We start from the raw sequence: 7,068 nt of genomic DNA on the forward strand, positions 1-7,068 counted from the left end.
GTGGGTCCAAAGCCCGTTGGTGAGGTCCAATAGGGACGACAGTTAGATCGTCAGGAAACGAGAACGCAGCAGTGGATGAGATTGAAGTGGAAGTTTGGATGAAAGTTGTCATGTTTGAACAGCCTCTGTGTGAAGTGGTTTTGTCTCTTTATTTGTGTGTTTTTTTTAAATATATTTTATTGATTTTTTACAGAGAGGAAGGGAGAGGGATAGAGAGTTAGAAACATCGATGAGAGAGAAACATTGATCAGCTGCCTCCTGCACACCTCCTACTGGGGATGTGCCCGCAACCAAGGTACATGCCCTTGACCGGAATCGAACCTGGGACCCTTCAGCCCTCAGGCCGACGCTCTATCCATTGAGCCATACTGGTCAGGGTTGTCTCTTTATTTGCACGTATTTCGGGGATGGACAGTGTGACTGGAGAATGCATCCCCCACCCAGTAGAGCGGAACAGAAGGCCTGTCAATTCGCCCTCTGCCGGGACTGCTTGGCCATGCTGAACGGGAACTAGTAACTTGCCCGAGCCGCACAGGTTGTTAATTCGAAGCAGTGTGGAATACCTGGTAGACGAAAGGCGATTAGAATGCCCCTTAGGAGCTAGAGTGCTGGAGTGGACAGCCCTGTGTGCAGCACAGACCAGGGCTATTTATGGCAGAAGCACCCCTCAACAATGACCACTGGGATTTGGGACCAAAAACTTTTCCATTTGAGAGATAATTACTAGCTTGCTTTTGGACATTAATGGAAACTGCCCCCGTGACTGAAGGTTATAAAATTGTCTTGCACCTGAAATTCCCATCATGCCTTGAGTGGTGTTGGAGAAACACTCCAATGGGGTGGGCAGTGCCAGAAGTGTTTCGTAACAAAAATGGGAATGGGCCGAAACCAGTTTGGCTCAGTGGATAGAGCGTCGGCCGGCGGGCTGAAGGGTCCGAGGTTCGATTCCAGTCAAGAGCATGTACCTTGGTTGCAGGCACATCCCAGTGGGGGGTGTGCAGGAGGCGGCTGATTGATATTTCTCTCTCATCGATGTTTCTGGCTCTCTGTCTCTCTCCCTTCCTCTCTGTAAGAAATCAATAAAAAATATATTTTAAAAAAATGGGAATGGTTTACACAGGGACATGCTGCCAGGGGGTGAAAGAGCTGCTCCCTGCTCCCTTAGGGCCAGCTGGGGAGCCGCTTGAAATGGCGCTGGATCCTCGGGCCACTAGGGCCGCCTGGGCAGGGCCTATGAACAGCTCTCTCACTACCAACAGGGAGCTTCGTGGTTTGTGGGTGGCAGTTCCAAGATGAACAAAAATCACCCTGCTTGGGGGACCATCACGCCAACGGGAGACGGTAAATTAATTCAGCTCCGCGGGCTGCACTGCATGCTATTGGGTGCTCTGTTTTCATTTTTACCGGCTCATGGATGGTGCCTCATTGCCTAGCCATGGGGTTATGCAAAAGGGCAATGGAAAACTGGACTATCAAAGGGATGGCCATATGGCTCATTGCTCCATGGAAGTAAATCACTATGAAAACTTACAGGCTACATCACGTCGGACATGTCCAAAGCCCGCCGGAAGACCTCCCTTCCAGGACTGGACGGCAATTGGAATCTGCAAGTGCACATCCTGCTGTGCGTGCTTGAGGCGGCCGCCCAGGTCCATGAAATGAGTGGACAGGGGTGTGCACCGCAGCCAAACAGAGAGGGGCTGAATCGAGACCTCCGCACCCTCGGAGACACAAAACGTCAAGAAGAACTGTTCTACCTGCCAGTAAGAGAGCCAAGAGCTGCAGATGGCTGCAAATGGGCCCTCAGAGGAGTAGACACGCACTCCGGACAGGGCTCTGTGCACTTGATACAAATGCTCAAAATACTACAAAAGATTTAAACAGAACACATTGCACCAGTTTGTACTGGGGAGTCACACACTTTGTACCGAGAAATACAATTTTCATCTTCAGGGTAATTATCTGATAGGAATCGGAACAGACCAGGGAAACTTGTGTTGTCTGAAGCAGGGAGAGACAAAGGCATGACGTGCTGGCCCCCACGCCTTCATCAGCGTGAGCTCACATTCAGTATCAGGGAGGCCAAGGGGAGTTGCCACGGGGAATGTTCCTGCACTTTTCCGGGTGATTGGAGAAAAGAGGAGGAGGAGGCACAAGTACTGCTCTTCCCCCACATCACCTTACTTTCTCTTTTTTCTTCCTGATACCGTGGTCCCAGGACTGTGGGTACCAGAGGCAAGATGGTTCCAGGCAGGAAACTCTAACTCCGCCCTTGAACCGATCTTTATGTCAGAACCCCCGCGGGCCTGATGGGGTGGCTGTGTCTTTCCTCATCTGACAAAATTGGGATGGATGCTGACTACAGCCCAGGTGGCGAGAGGCACAATCCGATCCTGTGTGCAGGGAGCGGGCTGAGGAAGCATTTGCTAGAACAGTGTAACAGGCACTCTGGGCCAGCACAGTGACCCACACTGACTTCCTTTTCAAAGGTGGAAAAGCTTTGATGAACAGAGGGGATCCAGAGACAGGGAAGCATGGAACAGAGTGAGGAATCTCCGAGGGAAGGCAGGGCGGGGGGGGATGAGAGGTAAACAACCAAAGACCTTATATGCACAACCATGGACATAGACAGTAGGGTGCTGAAGGCCTGGGCTGGGGCGGGCTGAGGGGGTCAATAGGGGAGAAAGGGGGACACGGGTAATACTTTCACCAATAAAGGATTATTATTTTTTAAGGTGGGAAAGTTTGGATGTAAATGGAGGGGAGAAAAGGTAGCTGTGCGTACAGGAATGAATCCATGAGCTCTGCAGTGAGGGAATTCAGTGTCACATGATGCCTCAAGAGAGACCCAGAGCAAGGGGTGGCGTTGTCTCTTTGCTCAGTGATGGAGGATGATGGGGCAGCGAAGCTATGTGTTACCGAGACCAATGTTGCTTTCAGAACCTGACAAACCCAATGGAAGCCTGCAGACCTGAGTGTCCTGTCTCTGAGACACACGGTGGTTATACAATGTGGATGGGCTGGACTCGCTGTTAATGGCTGGGTAGGACTTCAGCAATGTGCCAATTTTTCAGGTTATGTCTCCTGTTACAATATGGTGTAACAACTACCTCCTGTCTAAGTTTCAACTACCTTATGTAAACAGTCTCATGAAGATACCAGCACCCATATTCCCCTGGGTTGGGAAAATGGCCTGAGGGAGAATGGAATTAGCTAACCATCCAATCTATCTTGCTAGGAGCAGCCCAAGCCACAGGGAGACTCTAGAAAGAGAAGGAAAAAGGTCCTTAACCGACAGCCCAGCTGAGCAACCAGCTCCAGCAGCACCCACTGCGGGCCATGCGGGCATCTCGGGTGCCCAGCCAGCATCACAGGAGAACTGCCCAGGTGACGCCCATCAATCCACGTCATGAAATTACAAACGGTCGGTGCTTCAAGACACGAGACGCCGGGCTATTTATTACTAATAGTCAACAGACAAAGCACCTGACATTGCCAGTTCCCAGGGCGTCCAGGCTCTGCTCTTTTCTATTTTTTAATATATTTTATTGATTTTTTTTACAGAGAGGAAGGGAGAGGGATAGAGAGTTAGAAACATCGATCGGCTGCCTCCTGCACACCCCCCACTGGGGATGTGTCCACAGCCAAGGTACATGCCCTTGACCGGAATCGAACCCGGGACCCTTCAGTCCGCAGGCCGACGCTCTATCCACTGAGCCAAACCGGTCAGGGCTCCAGGCTCTGCTCTTTTGATGTCTGTCCCGCCAGCCCTGGGTTTGAGCTTTCTCTTCTCTGCGGAGTCAGTGGTAGATCATCCATCCCAGGTTCCAGAATGCTGACTGCCCTGCCTGCTCTGGTTTCCTCCCCCATTCCTTGCGGCCGATGGATTCATGCCTTTTTAATGCCTGTGTTATCATTCCTGTGAGGTTTGGGAAGGGAGAGGAGATGAATAGATCTGTTTAATCTGCCCTGTTTCATTCCAAGTTCCTCCTGCATTAACATAGTCATGGGATTTCCCCTCCACTTCCTTTTTCACTCAAGAGCTCCTCTGCCCAGAAGCTCCTCCCAGACTCCATCCACATACCCTAGAGTTGGGAGGTTTGGGGTCCTTGTCCTCCTCACCCCCCATTGCTTCCTTAAGGAACACGCCCCCGTCCCCTGACGAACATCACCGTCTACTGACCAGTGAGCACAGCCTCTTCTTCATCAGCGCCCCGTCTTCTCATTCTCACGACGTCGGCATCCCCGTGGCCAACTCGTTCATCACTCTTCCTCTTAGTTCTCTGCCTTCCTTGTGTCACGTGGAAGATACCTCCTTTAGTCACCCCCTCACAGGACCAAATGCCAACCGTGCCATCCCCTGGCCTGCCCATGCCTGACGTCACTAGTTTGGCAGAGCCTGCTTATCACAGTGGCTGGCGAAGGAGTCTCGCCTTGTCGGAAGCTGCTCCTGCCAGCTGTGCCCTGCATCCTGTGTCTCCCAGCTCTGCCCGATCTCACTCCATCTCCGTGTCCTCACCAGGTTCCCGAGGCCCGTCCAGCACCCACAGACCTCTCCTCCCTCACCCTCTGTCCATGTCATCTGGGGTAGGCTGGCTCCACCCTCAGCCCCAGGTGGCCCAGGCCTTGCCAATCTATCACGCTGCCAAGGGATTGCAACGGGCTGGGGAGTAGTCAGAGTCCAGAGACTCCGTTCTCAGACTTTCGTGGTGTTACCGGACTGAAGGGGTCCCCTTGCCTGCGTGCATCAAGGCCCAATGAGACAGGAACAGGAGTTGGCAGCCCAGAGAGTGAGGAGTTCTTAAGGAGGTGGCGCCATGCCTGGGGTCACAGGAGCTCGTACTCAAAGACCTGACTCCCCAATGACTTCCAGGGGGAAATCATTAATCATTATGACTAAGGGAGTTAGGGTTATGGTCAGGGTCGTGGTGTCTACCGATTGGTAAGCACTGGGGCAGGGGTAGCGGGTCATGGCATCTGGTCCTGATGTCAGCCAAGGTGTTGTTGCTTCGTCAGGTTTCACAAAGATGCGGGCTGTGGGGTTGTTCTTGAGCTGAAACTAACTGAGGCCTAGGTGATGTTATCTCTACTTTGGCCGAAACTCTTTCTCTGTGGTCAACAGACCTGAGGCTGTTTCAGAAACGATTGAATGCCGACCAGAATGTCACTGTCCCAAGACTCACTGACTGAGCAGGGAGAGGGGGAGGGAGAGCAGAGGCCAGGTGAGGCCAGTGTGAAGAAAATCAAAATAAAAGGCAAATCAAAGGAAAGAAGGCGCCCGTGTGGTTACAGTGGAAGCCGTTAGGTAAGTGGGGTCTTTGTTGAACTGAAGCCTGGAAGGAGGGGCTGTAAATCCTGAGTCCAGCTGTGCCTGCCGTCTATACGATCCCGTAAATTTTCCGTTAGAAGAACCCGCTAAGGCTTCCTGCCTTAGCCTGTTTGGTCTTGTGTCCCTGCATGAATCTATCAGGAGAGTCCTGTTTAGAAATGGCCCAAGAAATACTTAAAGAAACATCTCTCTTTTAAAACAAAAAAAACCCCACTTCAGCCATAGCCCTACAGCTCCCCCTGGTGGAAACCATTGTTTCTCGTGCTGGACAACATACCTTTATTTCAATCCACCAAGTGTCCCAACGGCCTGCACGTTATCCAGGTTAATTTAGAACAACATTCCTAGTTCAAAAAAGCATTTAACTGCTGCTATTTATAATCCTGATCACAGCCCTTTCCCATAATACTTTGTACTTCAGAACTATGATCCTGAACAAAACATGTCCCAAAATCATGCAGCGAATTTAGAATGTGCTAGTCCATTAGGAATTAATTTTTATAACTGTCTAAAAAGAAAAAAGTTGCCCTGATCGGTTTGGCTCAGTGGATAGAGCATCGGCCTGGGGACTGAAAGGTCCCGGGTTTGATTCCAGTCAAGGGCATGTACCCTTGGTTGCGTGCACATCCCCAATAGGGAGTGTGCAGGAGGCAGCTGATCTCTATCATCGATGTTTCTCTATCATCAATGTTTCTGACTTTCTATCCCTCTCCTTTTCTCTCTATAAAAAAATCAATAAAATATATTTAAAAAGTAAAAATACAGAAGAGAAATAGACAACGGTAATGTACCAGAATTTTAAAACCCTGTCAAGTCTACTTCATTGGCTTCTGGTTTCAAGGATGGTTCCACACACTGACCTCTCTTTTCTTTCCACATTCCGTGGAAATGAGCAAAGGGAGAAATACAACATGAAGAAAAAGGAAAAAGATCCGATCCAGCAAACCAAAACCGCACGGAGAATGCCATCCACAGAACTGAGTATTTGAGGGATTTGAGGAAACGCAGTTTCTGTTGGGAGAGACGGCAAGCAGCGCTGAGACCGCCCCCCCACCCCACACACACACTGAAGGGCTTCCCGCCCCCTCGCCTGAGAAGGTGGGACCGTTTCTCATGAGCACAGCAAGGCCCCAACTCCAGCACAAGGCCTGGGAGGGCCGACGTGTCCGGGCAAAAGGGCTTTTGAGCTGTGCTGGTGCCACTTCATGGTGCTGTTCTTCCCCGTCGCCGAGCCTGTGAGAACTTGCCAACGCAGGTACAGGGGTGGGCGGGGAAGCCAGAGAGGCAATGTGTGCAGCGTTCCAGCAAATTCCTGCCACCCCTTCAATTCAGACACCACCCAATCCAGCTGCCACCCCAATCCAACTGCCACCCCAACCCAGCTGCCACCCCAACCCAGCTGCCACCCCAATCCAGCTGCCACCCCAATCCAGCTGCCATCCCAATCCAGCTGCCACCCCAATCCAGCCCTCTCCACGGTTGCCTGACCCTGCTGCACACAGACAGCTCAGAGCCCCACTGAGTTTGCCGAGGCCAGAGAGAGAGCGGCCCTGCCCCACCTCGGCCGCACAGAATGGTGCCCTCGGGCCTGTCGCTCCAGCTCCTTCAGCCCCTGTCACTGCAAAAGCACGGTGTGCGTCCACACGCAAAGAACGCAGCCCCTGCACCTCCGCCGAAGACGAGTGGCAAGGCTCAGCATCCCTGAGAGGGGAAGGGGAGACGCAGCGGAAACCCCAGCT

The sequence above is a fragment of the Myotis davidii genome, unplaced genomic scaffold, assembly GCF_000327345.1.
Source record: "Myotis davidii unplaced genomic scaffold, ASM32734v1 scaffold37, whole genome shotgun sequence".
NCBI lineage: Eukaryota > Metazoa > Chordata > Mammalia > Chiroptera > Vespertilionidae > Myotis > Myotis davidii.